Below are 16,598 nucleotides of genomic sequence, written 5' to 3'. Positions count from 1 at the left end.
GTGTCTGTGCACCCTTCCTCCATCAGTCATGTGTCTGTGCACCCTTCCTCCATCAGTCATGTGTCTGTGCATCCTTCCCCAACCTTCCCCCAAAGTCTTGTGTCTGTGCACCCTTCCCAGTCTTCCCCCTTCAGTCATGTGTCTGTGTGCACCCTTCCCCAGTCTTCACCCCCGACCACAGTCACGTCTTTGCCCTCAAGCCCCTTCCTTTGCCTCTGTCTTGTCGCAGTCCTCCAAGCCCCAGTCAAGCCTTTGCCCTCCGGCCCTTTCCATCCGCCCGCCCTACCTTCCCACTCAGATGCCCCCCTTGCCTTCCCACTGGTCTCGCTTGTGCAGCCTTAGCTGCAGTCGGAGCAGCTGCGAGGGCAGCGCTAGGCGAACATACCTCGAGGTCACGAGTGAAGTGGTGCTTGCCCGGTGCGTATCACTTATATCCAATCGTGGATGACACCAGTCTTATGAGCTGGAGGCATGGCCCTATGATGTGGAGGAGGGGCGTGATTCTGGCGTGCTGCCTTCATGATGAGTATTCATGATATTAGAATGAACGCAAATGCGGCTCCTGACATGGCGCAGTGGGCTGCTTGACCTGCCGTGAAAGTCGGGAGTGGACATACCGACCTATTTTTATGCCGGTGGGAAATCAGCTTTTGACCATTCTCCACATTTTCCCATCCTGCCTGCCATGACGCTGGGGTTGGAAACCCCCACCCCAATTAACCCTGTCTCTCTCTCTCTCTCTCTCTCTCTCTCCACAGAAGATGCCAGTTCTGCTGAGTTTTTCCAGCACTTTCTGTTTTTATTTCTGATCATCAGCATCGGCAGTATTTTGCTTTTAGAAAACTTCAGAAAACCAACTATCCTCTAGCAGGCAAGAAGGGACCATCATCCATCTCCCATTGTGTAGCAATGGCTTCAGGCTTCCAAACCATCCTGGTTGGACCATGGCGCATTGGTCATGTGACTGAAACTGGCCTGACATAATGGGGAGCATTTTCTCCCTTCGGGGGGGTCTGAACGGGAGCGGGCGCAGTCAGGTGCGCAGCCGATCGCTGCCCGCGATTGGCTGCGTGTCGCCATTTTACATGGGCGGGCCAATTAAGGCCCATGCATCGTGACGCGCACCCGGAAGTGCTGAGCGCTCCCTGTGGGGGCAGGGGTAGGAGGCTGAGCTGGCGCTTGTGCTCTTCCGCACGTGCACGCCAAAGAGCACAGAAATCTCCCTGAGGCATGGAGCTGTTAGTTTTATTGTCAAAAATTTTAATCAAAGAACATGAACAAAGAACAAAGAAAAGTACAGCACTGGAACAGGCCCTTCAGCCCTCCAAGCCTGTGCCAGTCATATTGCCCATCAATTAAAACATTTTGCACTTCCGGGGTCCGTAACCCTCTATTCCCAACCTATTCATGTATTTGTCAAGCTGCCTCTTAAACACCATTATCATACCTGCTTCCACCACCTCCTCTGGCAGTGAATTCCAGACACTCACTACCCTCTGTGTAAAAAACTTGCCCCGCACATCTCCTCTATAGTTTTCTCCTCTCACCTTAAATCTATGTCCCCTAGTAATTGACTCTTCCACCCTGGGAAAAAGCTTCTGACTATCTACTCTGTCCATGCCACTCATTATTTTGTAAACTTCTATCAAGTCACCCCTCAATCTCCATCGCTCTAGTGAGAACAATCCGAGTTTCTCCAACCTCTCCTCATAGCTAATAACCTCCAGACCAGGCAGCATCCTGGTAAACCTCCACTGCACCCTCTCCAACGCCTCCATATCCTTCTGGTAATGTGGTGACCAGAATTGCATGCAATATTTCAAGTGTGGCCTAACCAAGGTTCTATACAGCTGCAGCATGACTTCCCAGCTTTTATACTCAATACCCCTGCCAATGAAGGCAAGCATGCCATATGCCTTCCTGACTACCTAACCCACCTGTGTTGCCACTTTCAATGACCCATGGACATGTACACCCAGATCCCTCTGCCCATCGATGCACTTAAGAGTTTTGCCATTTACTGTATAATTCCTGCTTGGATTAAACCTTCCGAAATTCATTACCTCGCATTTATCCGGATTAAACTCCATGTGCCATTTCTCCGCCCAAGTCTCCAACTGATCTATATCCCGTTGTATCCTTTGACAATCCTCTTCACTAGCTGCAACTCCTCCAACCTTAGTGTTGTCTGCAAACTTACTAATTAGCCCAGTTACATTTTCCTCCAAATCATTTATGTATACTACAAACAGCAAAGGTCCCAGCACTGATCCCTGCGGAACTCCACTAGTCACAGCTCTCCATTCAGAAAAGCACCCTTCCACTGCTACCCTTTGTCTTCTAGGACCAAACCAATTCTGTATCCATCTTGCCAGCTCACCTCTGATCCCATGCGACTTTACCTTCTGTACCAGTCTGCCATGAGGGACCTTGTCAAAGGCCTTATTGAAATCCATGTATATAACATCCACTGTCTTTCCATCGTAGATCACCTTTGTCAAGTTAGTGAGACATGACATCCCCTTCACAAAGCCATGCTGCCTCTCACTAATGCACCCATTTGCTTCCAAATGGTAGTAAATCCTGTCACGAAGAACCTTCTCCAATAATTTCCCTACCACTGACGTAAGGCTCACCGGCCTGTAATTTCCTGGATTATCCCTGCTACCCTTCTTAAACAATGGAACAACACTGGCCATTCTCCAGTCCTCTGGGACCTCACCCGTAGCCGGTGAGGATACAAAGATTTCTGTCAAGGTCCCAGCAATCTCCTCCCTTGCCTCCCTCAGTACTCTGGGGTAGATCCCATCTGGCCCTGGGGACTTATCCACCTTAATATTGTTCAAGACGCCTAACACCTCCTCTTTTCTGATCTCAACATGATCAAGAAAAAGAAAATATTTAAGATGTCCCTGCTCATGTGACAGTGTCACATGAGCTGGGACATGTGAATGGACTTTAATAAAAAATTTTATTCAATTTATAAACACTTTATGAAACCTCATCCCGCCCTAAAGGTTGGCGGGGTGGGGGATGGGGGGGGGGCGGGGGGTGCAGGCAAAGAGCCCAGGTTAAGTAAGTATTTTAACTAGTTTTTAAAATGGCTTTAATAGGCCTTTGACAGTTCGACAGGTGCGCAGCTGACTCTGGCCCGCGCCTAACGAACTGACAACCAGAATGACGCACGGTGACAATGGGACGCACGTCCGACATCACCGCGCATCATTTTACGCGTTGGCGAGCGGGACCCGCCCCTGCATGGCACCCGAAGATTCTGGCCAATGAGCTTTGTCATTCAAAGACCCAGGGAGACCTGAGCAGTCTGCAGAGAACATCGCAAGAAACAACAGGGGCAGAAAAAGGCTGCGTCACTTTTGCCCTTGAAGGTTGCAAAAGCCAAAATAGCCTCCCAGCCTGTTTCCTTTTCTCTCAAAGACCCAACTTTGTGACTTGCCGGAAAGCACACTTTTTGAGGGAACATAGCAATAAGCCGAGCATCTGACTCCAGCTATTTGAGACCATCTAAATTACAACTCAAGAGTGGAGAAAAGGCACCTTTCTTTAACGGGTCCGCAATAACCACGATCTTGCCAGATGATCCAAACACGTGAGCTATTTATTCTTTTGTTCACCATATCTTTCTTGTGTGTGGATGTGCATGAATGGTGTAGTGTTTAGACTCTCAAGGGGATGTGTGAATGAACCATCCTTATTATTTAAACCCACAAAGGTTGCGGCTGTTATGGAAACTGACCACACACCAGAGGGGACGATGTCACATGTGGCCACGCATGCACACACATACACATTCCCAAAACCACAATGATTATGGACAATAAGGGAAAGGGTACAAGGGCTTCAGTTCTCTCTTGCCTGTCCGTAACAGCAGGTAATTCTGTTCAAATGTTCAATGGTGGGCCAAAGGCTCAATCTACCCATTGGCAGAAAGAAACAGTGAATGATGGCCATTAAATCTTGGCATCCTGTAATTTTGGGTGCTGGTGCCTATTCACATTTTGCCTCTCTCCAGCTGTCCCTTGGACAGGTCACCTAATGAAATAAGTCTCGGTGGGTAAGATTTTCCCCTTTTGGTGCAAGTTGCTTCCAGAACTGCGCCCGTTCTCATTTTCTGCTCAAACACGTTACCGAACACAAGATGTTTTTTGTATTCTTTCATGCGATGTGATTGCTGGCAAGGACAGCATTTGTTGCCCATCCCTAACAGCCCTTGAACAAGTGGTTTGCTAGGCCATTATCATGAGGGAGTTAAGGGTCAAACACATTGCTGCGGGTCTGGAGTCACATGCAGACCAGAGCAGGTAAGGCCACCAGATTTCCTTCCCTAAAGGACATTAGTGAACCAGATGGGTTTTTATGACAATCAATGATAATTTCATGGTCACCATCACCGAGCCTAGCTTTATATTCCAGATTTATTAACTGAATTAGTTAGGTCTCATTAGGAGTACTGCGTCCAGTTCTGGCTGCCATGCTTGAGGACGGATGTGAAGGCTTTGGAGAGAGTAGACAGGAGATTCACAAGAACAATCCCGGGGTTGAAGAACTGTAGCTATGAGGATAGATTGGAGAGGTTGGGTTTGTTTTCCCTGGAGAAAAGAAAGCTGAGAGGAGAGTTGATAGAGCTATTCAAGATCCTGAGGGGTATGGACAGGGTAAATAGTGAGGAACTTGAGAGAACATCAAGAACTGGAGGGCACAGGTTCAAAATAATTGGCAAAAGGAGTAAGGGTGATGTGAGGAAAATTTTCTTCACCCAGAAGGTGGTTGGAACAAACCTCCTGAGATGGTGGTGGAGGCAGGTTCGATCGAGGTATTCAAAAGGGAATCGGATTGCTACCTGAAAAGAGAGAACGTGCAAGGTTATGGGGATACGGCAGGGGAAAGGACTATGTGGAATGCTCTTTCAGAGAGCCAGTGCAAACTCGACAGGACAAATGGCCTCCTTCTGCACTGTAAAGATACTGTGAATTCAAATTCCACCAGCTGCCATGGTGGGATTTGAACCCATATCCCCTATGTCTCCCTACTTTATTCTTTCATGTGAAGTGGCCATTGCCGGCAAGGCCAGCATTTGTTGCCCATCCCGAATTGCCCTTGAACTAAGTGGCTTCCTAGGCCATATCAGAGAGCTGGGTCTGGGGTCAGATGTAGGCCAAACCAGCTCAGGGTGGCAGATTTCCTTCCCTAAAGGGGTATCAATGATAGTTTCATGGCCACCATTACTGAGACTAGTTTTCAATTCCAGATTTTTTTATTAACGGAATTAAAATTCCACTAGTTTGTGACCAGCCTGGACCTCTAGATGATTAGTCCAGTGACATTATCGCTCCACCATAATCTCCCCCAGTGCAGATTCTGGTATGAACCAGTGCAATTAGACACTGTTTTATAAAGTAAGTTTTTTTTGAGTGGCAATTTGGTGCAGTTTGATTAATACAGCTGAAAATTATATTCCAGATTTATTAACTGAATTGGTTAGGCCTCATCTGGAGTACTGCATCCAGATGTACTGGTTTAGCACAAAAAATTAGCATTGTTGATCAGACTGTTAATCCTTTGCCAGTGAGTAACCCAATTCCATGTAACTAAAGATAAAAACAAAAAACTGCGGATGCTGGAAATCCAAAACAAAACAAAAACAGAATTGCCTGGAAAAACTCAGCAGGTCTGGCAGCATCGGCGGAGAAGAAAAGAGTTGACGTTTCGAGTCCTCATGACCCTTCCACAGAACTGATTTTTCTTTACAAGGACAGGGGTGAAATATAACCTGGTTTGAGGTTGGGGGGTGGGGTGGGGTGGGGGGGGGGGGGGTGGTGCGGAGAGAAGTGGAGGGGGGTTGTAGGGTTGTAGGGACAAGCAAGCAGTGATAGGAGCAGATAATCAAAAGATGTCACAGACAAAAGAACACAGAGGTGTTGAAGTCGGTGATATTATCTAAACGAATGTGCTAATTAAGAATGGATAGTAGGGCACTCAAGGTATAGCTCTAGTGGGGGTGGGGGGGGGCATAAAAGATTTAAAAATAATGGAAATAGGTGGGAAAAGAAAAATCTATATAAGTTATTGGAAAAAACAAAAGGAAGGGGGAAGAAACAGAAAGGGGGTGGGGATGGAGGAGGGAGTTCAAGACCTAAAGTTGTTGAATTTAATATTCAGTCCAGAAGGCTGTAAAGTGCCTAGTCGGAAGATGAGGTGTTGTTCCTCCAGTTTGCGTTGGGCTTCACTGGAACAATGCAGCAAGCCAAGGACAGACATGTGGGCAAGAGAGCAGGGTGGAGTGTTAAAATGGCAAGCGACAGGGAGGTTTGGGTCATTCTTGTGGACAGACCGCAGGTGTTCTGCAAAGCGGTTGCCCTCAAAGTACTCCTACACCGCTTTGCAGAACATCTGCGGTCTGTCCGCAAGAATGACCCAAACCTCCCTGTCGCTTGCCATTTTAACACTCCACCCTGCTCTCTTGCCCACTTCTGTCCTTGGCTTGCTGCATTGTTCCAGTGAAGCCCAACGCAAACTGGAGGAACAGCACCTCATCTTCCGACTAGGCACTTTACAGCCTTCTGGACTGAATATTAAATTCAACAACTTTAGGTCTTGAACTCCCTCCTCCATCCCCACCCCCTTTCTGTTTCTTCCCCCTTCCTTTTGTTTTTTCCAATAATTTATATAGATTTGTTTATGACATCTTTTGGTTATCTCCACCTATCACTGGCCCTCTATCCAGCTCTACCTGTCCCACCCCGCCTTAATCCAACTTATATTTCACTTTTTTTCTATTTTTCCTTAGTTCTGTTGAAGAGTCATACGGACTCGAAATGTTAACTGTGTTCCTCTCCGCAGATGCTGCCAGACCTGCAGAGTTTTTCCAGGTATTTTTGCTTTTGTTTTGGATTTCCAGCATCCTCAGTATTTTTGCTTTTATCTAAGTGAAAAACGGCCACTGGTTGGTTGGAGGGACATGCTCTCCTGAGGTCACGGCTCACCCGAAGCATAAATTGCGAGCTGAACTATGACCCTGATTTCAATTTTTAAGGAAGTGTTGGCATAGTCTCACTTCCTTTTATATTCATTCGGGTGTCACTGTTGAGTACAGCATTATTGCCTATCCAAAATTACCCTTCAGAAGGTAGTGGTGAGCCGCCCAAGAGAGTATAACTAAGTGGTTTGCTGGGCCATTTCAGAGTAGTTTAGAGTGGCTCCGTTGTTCTGGAGCCACATATAATCCAGACCGAGAAAAACCAACATTATTGAATATAAACCCCCAGCGTCTCCAGGTGATTAACACCTCTTCACAAGCAAGTGCCACAGTACAAGCAGAATATCAAATTCTAAGGAGTGTGTGATCTATTGCAGTGGTTGGTTAATAGGTCTCACCTTATTTAAAATCTAACTCCAACTCCAGAGTTCAGGACCATGAGGCCCCAAATTCTAACAAGTGCATATTTACTTAATCTACTTTTATTGTAAATGATTGAAAGAGCCTTTGTCATAACAGTGTGTACACGTTTTTCTGACTGAAACAGTAATGGACCAGTTTAGTTCCTGCCTCTTCATGGTGAATATTTTAAAGTGTTTTCTGTTGTATCTGGCACTCAAATTATTTTGGTTCGGGATTTTTCCACCTTTTCTTTCATTCATTCATGGGACATGGGTAACTCTTTCCAGTACAAACCCATTTCCATCTGTTTCTATTCAGATGAAGTTACATTGTTTCATAGTTTGCCATTGTGAGATTTGAACTCTTGATCTTGGGGTTACAAACCCAGTACCATAACCACTTGGCCATTTAGGCCAAGCCTGGGACATGGGTAAGGCTAACATTTATGGTCCCATCCTTAATTGCCAGTGAGGAGCTGTTGAGACTAAGAGTCAATTTGAAAATGACCAAGATTAAGATTGATATATTTTTGTTAGGCAAGGGTATTGAGGGATCTGGAACCAATGCGGGTAGATGTGTGGAGTGTTAAAATAAAGTTCAGCCATGTCCTAATTAAATGGTGGGACAAGTTCGAGGGACTGAATAGTTCCCTCCTGTTCCCATGCTCCCCATTAGGTAATCGAATTGTGGATGTACCAGTTGAGCTGGCTTGGGGAGTCACAGTGTGTAAATGTATGTATCTGTCTTTACTGGGATTACAATAGCAGTAGAAAGAAGTAAATCAGTGTGATAATGGATAAATGGAACCAAAGTGATGGTAAAAAGGAAAAACAAGTTAAGGAATACTCTTCCAACCAACTTGATCTGCTCTGATTTCACATGACGAGCCCTATCCCTTTGGATAATGCAACTGTAAACCTGTCCACAAGATTGTTAAATTAAAATGTTGATATAAATTCACATAACTTATGCACAATTATTCACTAAATTGAGGGGCCAATTGAGAGACATGCTCCGTGTATGGGATTAATCTCATTCACAGTAGTGGATGCCACCTGGCAGCAGTGTATGTAAAACACTGGGCAGTAATTAACTGATGGCAAGACCATTCAGGGGCAGCTGCCTGACACTCAGAGCACAGCTCCTCACCAAAAACCTCAGTCTGGAGTCTTGAAACCAGCTGGTGATGGGGCAAAATATCCACCGTGGGTAGCACCCAGTCTAATACAAACCGGTTTTGCCTGCACAGGCCTAATGTGGTCATTTAAGAGATTCCATTCAGTTCTCAGGGGGTGCTCACCCATTGCATAACACAAAATGATCCACCTCTCTGATCTCCTTTGGTCATTTGACCTAATATTTTCTTATGCGGCTCGGTGTCATACTTTGTTCTGTAACGGTCCTGTGAATTGGCTTGCGACATTTCATTACATTAAAGACACTATATAAATGTAAGTTGTTGTTATTGGCTCAGTAGGAGTGGTCAGCGGGTGGAATTGAAAAAACAGCCACTGGTTAGTCGGGAGCGTCCTCTCCCAAGGTCAAAGTTCACCCAAAGCACGAATTACAAGTTGAACTAGCTCCATAGAGTTATTAGAGCACAGGAGGCCATTCGGCCTATCAAGTATGACCCAAGGAGAAATAGGTGTAGTCTTACTTTGCTTATACTCATTCTTGGGACCATGGGTATCACTCGCAAAGCCAGCATTTCTGCCTATCCCAAATTTGCCCTTGAGGTGGTAGTGGTGAGACACCTTCTTAACTGAATTGCTTGCTAGGCCATTTTACAGGGCAGTTAAGAGTTAACCACATTGCTGTGGGTCTGGAGTCACATGCAAGTCCCACAGGCCCCACCCACTGGCCACCTGCCTGCTGTGGTTGACCTTCACCTGTTTGCTGGTAGTGGGCTCATGGAAACACGCCCACGCGGATTGAAGCTGTAAGCGGTTCAGGGCCTCCTGCCTCTCCTGTTAGATGGACAGCCTTGCAGGAGGATCACTGATACTGAGATCCTGGACCGAGAGGTTTTTGGCAAGAATGTTCATCCGCGCACAGGACTGGGCATCACTGCTGACTTTCCTCCTGTCCTTGTCTGACAGCTACCCCTGAACCTTCCACACCTAGGGCTGTGATAAGATGCAGAAAATTGTCTGATTTCTCCCTTCCCTAGGTAGAATAAAACAAAGAAAGAGTCTACATTTGTATAGCGCCTTTCATGTCCTCAGGACATCCCAAGTGCTTCACTGCCGGTTAAATACTTTTTGTAGTGTATTCACTGATATAATGTAGTAAATAAGGACATAAGAAATATGAGGAGTTGGCCATTCAGCCCCTCGTGCCTGCTCTGCCAGTCAATAAGATCATTGCTGGTTTGATGTCTAATTCCACTTTCCTGCCTGACTCCCCTAACCCTTGACTCCCTTTTCAATTAAAAATCTGTCTATCTCAGCCTTGAATATATTCAATGACCCAGCCTCCACTGCTTACAGGAGAAGAGAATTCCAAAGATAAGTGACCCTCTAAGAGAAGAAATTCCTCCTCATCTCCATCTTAAATGGGAGACCCCTTATTTATAACCTACTCACCCCCCTCACCCCCGTTCTAGATTCCCCCATGAGGAAACATCCTCTCACCCTGTCAAGCCCCCTCTCGAACATGTTTCAATAAGATCACCTCTCATTTTTCGAAACTCCAATGAGTATAGGCCCAATCTGCTTAACCTTTCATCATAAGACAACCCTTCATCCCAGAAATCAGCCTAGTGAATCTTCTCTGACCTGCCTCCAATGCAATATGTCCCTCCCTAAGTAAGGAAACTAAGTACTCTAGATGCAGGCTCACCAGCGCCCTGAACAATTATAGCAAGATGTCTCTATTTTTATACACCATCCCCCTTGAAATATAGGCCAACATTCCTTTGCCTCCCTAATAACTTACAAGCTCCCACAAACAGAGATGCGATAATGTCTAGATCATTCATTTTTAATAATGCCGGTTGATGAACAAATATTGGCCAGGATGCTGGGGAGAGCCCATCCTGCTCTTCTTCAAATTGCAGGTTGTGGATCCTTCCATGTCCATGTAGGTGGACAGGGCCTCAGTTTAAGATGACGTCCATAAGACGGCATCTCTGACAGTACAGCACTCCTGCAGTACTGCACTGGGAGTGACAGTCTCTGTTACGTGCTCAGGTCTCCAGTGTGGGGCTTGAGCCCAAAGCCTTCAGACTCAAAGGGCTGGATTTTCCTGGCCCCAGGTTTGGAGTGGATGCCGGGATAGTGGGGAGCTGTGGTGGGGCTGCCCGTGCATTCTCACCCCCAGGGCACCTTTCATGGAAATGGGCCACCTAATAATCCAATTAAAACCCCAATGAGGGCTATTTATAGTCGGTGCAGGTATTTTACCAATGTTGGGGCAACCACCCTCCCATCTACTGAGGCCTCCAGTTGGGGTGCCATTGGGGCGAGAGGCTCTATATCCCAATGACGGGACAGCTAGGATCAAAGGCTGCAGTCCCATCAATAAATAGGCCTGCGAGGATGGGTAGGTTTTTGGACTTCCCCTCGATCCTAATGTCCATACCAATGTTGGGAGTCTTTAGTGCAGCCGTTCTGTGTTGTGTTGGCTAGTGAGGGTGCTTCCATCTTGAGGCTTGCCCACACTTCCCAGTGGGGCCTACCAAGGCTCCAAAGCTGTTGGCCTCAGACTGGACCGGCAGCATTGGGAGGGCCACCATCCTTAATAGTACAGTGACCGTGGAGACGGCCAATTCGGAGAGTGCCACTGCTTTGCTGGGATCTCAGGGTCCCCATTTGGTCCTGAGGCCCAGAGCCTCAGAGGGACAGTTAGACTGTCTGTAGCATCCCTCGCTGTTGCTTTGGCTGAAAACAACTAAGTTGGTCTGGATGTCTCAGTCACACTTGACCATTGTCCTAAAGGAATTATTGTGCCTGATTCAGAATAATTGCCAAGTTCCCCTACATTACAACAGTGACTACAGCCAATGAAGTACTGCTGAAGTCTAAAGTACTTTGGGACATGCTGAGGTCATGAAAGGCGCTATCAAAATGGAGCTATTTCTCATCTTTTGAATATTTTATTTGCTTGCTAGAAGAGTTGTATAATCTTCAGCTACCGCCCTCATCTTGTGAAGTTATGATAACCAGCAAACTTGAGGAAAGTTTAAAAACCGGAAACACTGAACCAGGTCCAGAAAATGCCGGAAAAGCGCAGTGGGCTCATTGGTACCTGTAAAGAGAGACAAAGGAAGGTTTATATTTCCGCAGCATCTTTCAGGGCCTTAGCAATGTTGTCTTACAGGCAATGAAATGCTTTTTAAATGTAGTCACTGTCACCATGTCAGAAGCAAGGCAACCCATGTGTACACAGCAAGATCCCGCAAACAGCATTGTGATAAATGACTGGATAATCTGATTTTTATTTTTAGTGGCCTTAGCTGAGGGATAAATATTGGCCGAAGAAACAGGGGGAGACAGGGTATTGCTTCTAGTTTGGCTCCTTTGGCAGAACCTTTGGCCATGATCCTTATAAAACATAGTCGAAATGATGTTTAATCAGATGTCTTTTTGGAGAATTTCACTACGCCCTTCCAAATTAAATAAAAATATGTTTTGTGCTAATGTGCATGATCATGTTCCAGATGTTAAAGATGGAGAATAATCTCATTAAAGAAAAAGAAAATCTTGCATTTCATCCCTAACATTTGAGAGCTATTTACTACAGACTTCTCATTAACTTGAGGAATTTACTATCAGTTCCAGTCTCCTGTGCTTCACTACTGGCCTTAAAGGGACAGGCCAAGTTAGCAGCATTCCATGATATCGACTACAATCAAGCAATGCCACAGGAGATCTGCCGATGAGTAGAATCACTCTGCACATTTCTGAATCGCTCTGTTGCTTCAAACAGGTTGATGTAAAAGTCAACATTATGTGAATCATCAGGGGGAAAAAAAAAATGATTGTTGTACAGGGGATTGGGCAACCGGAATTTTATAGGACAATTATTGGGGAGAGGGTGGGAACTGATCTCTGTAGCATTGACTTTGGAACAGCAATGTGGGATATTTTAACCACGGTTACAGCTCCTTTTCCGCTACCCAGAGATGTTTTGTGAAGTCAGACCTGGCTCTAACATGTCTGCCATCTCCACCGTCATTGAATAGCTGTTGTCACTCACTGTCCAGCTGTCCACCGAGGTGGTTGGGCCTAGAAACCACAAGGTCACTGGCGTACCAGCTTCCCAACCATATCTGCGATGCAGCCATTTTGGCTGCTGTGAGTTTGGGGCCTTTCCTGCCCTCAGGAGGTGGGGGGAGGCATTTAGGCTCATTAAGAGCCATGTTAAGGGCAGTTAAAGGAACCCGACTGGGATTTTCCAGTTGGCCCCCAGTTTCCCGACACAATGGGGGGCAGATCAACAGCCTGGGAGGGGCAGGCATCCAGTGGCAGGGCAGGGTGCCAGCACTTCAGGTCAGCCTACAGGTCCTCCCTGCCTACCTGGATGAAGGCCCAGCCAAAGGCCACCCTGTAAAGGGATTCCCCCACAAACACGGATTGTTTTCGGTGCTTTTTATTTATTTTTAAAAGTGGCTGAGAGGGTACCCTCTCAGTTCCTTACTTTTCACTGCAGCCAGGCGCTCCTCTCGAGCTGGGAGACCTCTCATTAGACCTCCAGCTTCCAGAGCCCTCCCATCACCTATAATTGGAGGGGGAGCCTGTCTCTTTGTCAATTAAGGGGCAGCCCTGGCCAGAATCCCAGTGATTGGCTGTTTCCTCTTCAAGGGTGGCTTAGGGACCCAGAATCGGTCCCAGGTCCAGTTTCCCACTCCCAAAGCAAAACTTTAGCCCATTGATTTGGTGTTTCTCCATTTGCTTTCCTCTCTTCTCCCCTCTCCTCCACTCCTCTTTGCCCCTATCCTCTTATCTCCTTTCAACTCCTATCTTTGCCTCTTTACTCTTCCCCTCTCCTCTCTGCTCTCCTAGTCCTCTACCCTCTCCTCGCTCTTGCTGCCCATTTCCTCCAGTCTCCTACACTCTGCTTCCCTCATCCCCTCTCCCCTTCTCTTTCTCCAATGGCTGATGCCCCTTGCTGTGGTGTGGACCCACTGTCACTGGACAACCTCTAGCACCTCACGCAAGTAATTGTTTTTTGCTTGTGAGGCTGGGCAGCAAGTGACAACAACTATTCAATGACTGTGGAGCTGGGGGACATATTAGAGCCAGGTCTGACTTCATGCAACATCTCTGGGAGCTGTAACCATGGTTAAAGTATCCCCCATTCCTGTTCCCAAGCCAACACTGCAGAGATCAGTTGCAGTCCATCCGTTATGGTTTAGCGGAGAACCGCTAACTCAACACCTGCCAGGAATTGACACCAGGCACTTTCCTCTCAATAGTTCACAGCTGTAGAAAAGCTAAAGAAAGAGTTAACATGTAGACTTACCAATGTTGTGATTCCTTGAAGAGTTGCTTTGAATCTGTTAACTAGTAGTCACCTTGTCAAAGCTCTGACAAATGCTAAACATAACAGCAAACTCTGAAATTAATTAGTCCACTTCTGTGAGAAACAAGAATAAGTTGTTAGGGGAAGGAAATCCTCATGGATGATCATTTTGTTTACAGCCAGACATCTCAATCTAAACAAGCTCTAAGGAGTTTGCTTTTGGCTAGATCTCTGGAGATCTAAGTGTTGGAAGAGAGAGGAAAGGTTGAAATTATACTTGGGTTGAATGTGAGAAGCGCATTGGGGTAGACATGTAGAGTTGTGTTTCGTGATTTTTTTGGCAGAACTTGGGGGGCCTGTGTATTTTTTTTTATATATATGCCTCCTTTGCTTGGGGGGGGGGGGTGGGGGGGGGGGGGGGGGTCCCGAGCCAAATGGGAGGGCAACCAGTTTACAGCCCTGTTCACTGGAGTGAACTCAAACAAAAACTGGCACTGAACTGAAGAGGGCAGGTGGTCAAAAGCTTAACCAAAGAGGTAAGTTTTACAGGAGGAGAGAGCGCTTTATGGAGGGAATTTCACAGCTCAAAGCCTAAATGGTTGTTAATGGTAGTGCAATGGGATCTGGGAATGCACAAGAGGCCAAAATTGGAGGAGTGCTAGCTTCTTGGAGGGTTGTAGGGTTGGAGGAAGTTACAGAGATAGGGACAGGCAAGGCCATGGATTTGAACATGAGGATGAGAATTTCAAAGTGGAGTTATTGGGGGACCTGACACTAATGTACATCAGAGATGTTGGGCAAATGTTGACTCAAGTTTGGATGCAGTCAGCAGAGTTTGGATGAGCTCAAGTTTATGGAGGATGGGAGGCCAGTTCAGGAGGGTGTTAGAATAGTCAATTCTGCAACAAAAACTCCTATTAGTCCTTTCTACTCTGTTGATCTCTGGGTTCGGTGGCAGACCAGACATTGTCTAAAGGCTTCTGTTGCCCAATGCTGGTCTGAGAGCATTCAATTCTGGACAATCTCACAATGGCACAAAAGCAACAATGAATGCAAAATAACATCAAAACATAGTGCGATAGCATCAGGAAGGATCTGATAAGACTTAACAATTAAAATTGTTTGCCTCGCAAAACTTAATATGCAGCAGAAATTCTAATAAATCATCACAGGAATGCATTATGATTTGAGCATTCATTTAAAATGAACTATAATGTTCCTGACAAATGTGATGTATATTATGATGAATGAGCTGCGCCTGCTAATGAGTGCATGTTAAACTAAACAGGAAGGGTTAATTAGAAACTTCTGTACATTAAAGGTCTCCGCGTAACACTGAAGAATCTCTTAATGACTTTATCCTCGTTCATTATTTAATGAAAGGATTAAACTTATTTAAACGTGTTAGCACATCAGTGGAAAATGCATCAGTGAGTTGCCCTTCCTGTCACCAAGTGCACAATTTTGCCTTCTGCAGCTAATTAGACAGAAGCAGGAGAGGGATTATTTTCTGTGAAGTTGATTACTCGCTAACAAAATCATACTCTCAGAAACCACATGTTTCAAGGGCACAGGTTCCTACAGTTTCTCCAGCAGGTTCAGAAATAAAATATTGCAGATGCAGGAAATCTGAAATAAAACAGAAAATGCTGGCAATGCTAAGCAGGTCAGACAGCATCTGTGGAGAGAGAAACAGAGTTAATGGCGTGTCGTGTTGTTATAATGATACAATACCTTAGGCTTATTTACTGTACAAGACACAAGGCACCAATCACTCATAACAGATTGAATAAACACATTGTGGGTTCAGTTATTAAGATGAGGCACAATGAGAACAGTAATACATCGGTATAAAGACAACCGAGCCGTGTACGTGTCTGCTCTTCTCAAAGCAAAAGTGAAATTAAGAATGGATCACATGACACGTTTTCCTTTTGTGATGTCATTCTGATATCCCTTAAAGGCATATTACAGCAGGCTGGATTTAAAGGAGCCATCAGGCAAGTTTAATCATGGCCCATTCTCACTGGCAGGAAAACTGACACCCATTTAGACAGCAGTGAGAATTGGTTGATATGGGGGCACTCCCACTCCTACTCCCACTTCCACTTCCCCTCCCACCTGTCTCTATGGATCCAGCGATGAGCCCTGGTAAAGGCCTCATTAACAGCAGCAGCCATCATTCCCAGCAAGGTTGCCTTTAATATAGAGCTGCAGGCCTCTAATTGGCCAGCAGCTCTAGGGGGCGGGACTTCAGCCCGACTGGGGCCTTAATTCTGTGGGAGGGCCGATGCTGCCGACTTAGTGCCTGATTGGCACTGCATTGGCGCCACTTGGTGAGGTTCTCCCACTAGTGGGCTGAACCCACATCACCGACACTAAATTCTGGCTGGCATTTCAGGTCCATAATGACCAGCAGGTTATTAGGCTAGAACTTTACGGGACCTTTGCAGGTGAGCTCAGGGGCAGGAAGGTTGGAAAATTGATGTGGAATGGTAAGAGGTGGCATGTCTGACATCTCACCACTGTCATGCGGCTTTGCCAGCGGTGAAAAAGGTGGCAGACAGCCCGCCTGCCTGAAGCCCAATTGAGGCATTTAAGTGGCCGATTAGGGGCCTATTCCCACTTCCACTGGCTTGGGGTGGGGGGAGGTGCACTACCACATGGGGAAATCACCAGGTAAACCCTCTTGGCTTCCCAGTGGGCTCCTGGTGGTGGAGATCTTCCTTTTTGGTCA

General features: G+C 46.2%; 1 long non-coding RNA gene across 1 annotated transcript; it reads right to left on the bottom strand.

The window, feature by feature from the left end:
- Positions 1 to 10,992: 10,992 nt before the first annotated feature.
- On the bottom strand, positions 10,993 to 15,733 carry LOC121279574. Its single transcript, XR_005943432.1, has 3 exons — positions 15,596 to 15,733; positions 13,862 to 13,975; positions 10,993 to 11,644 (listed from the first exon to the last, which is right to left on the bottom strand). It is a non-coding gene; the product is annotated as an uncharacterized LOC121279574 (long non-coding RNA).
- Between the last annotated feature and the right edge of the window lie 865 nt (positions 15,734 to 16,598).

This window comes from Carcharodon carcharias, chromosome 7, assembly GCF_017639515.1.
Source record: "Carcharodon carcharias isolate sCarCar2 chromosome 7, sCarCar2.pri, whole genome shotgun sequence".
Taxonomy (NCBI): domain Eukaryota; kingdom Metazoa; phylum Chordata; class Chondrichthyes; order Lamniformes; family Lamnidae; genus Carcharodon; species Carcharodon carcharias.
The sequence above is the reverse complement of the archived record's forward strand: the minus strand, read 5'-3'. Positions and strand labels throughout refer to the sequence as shown.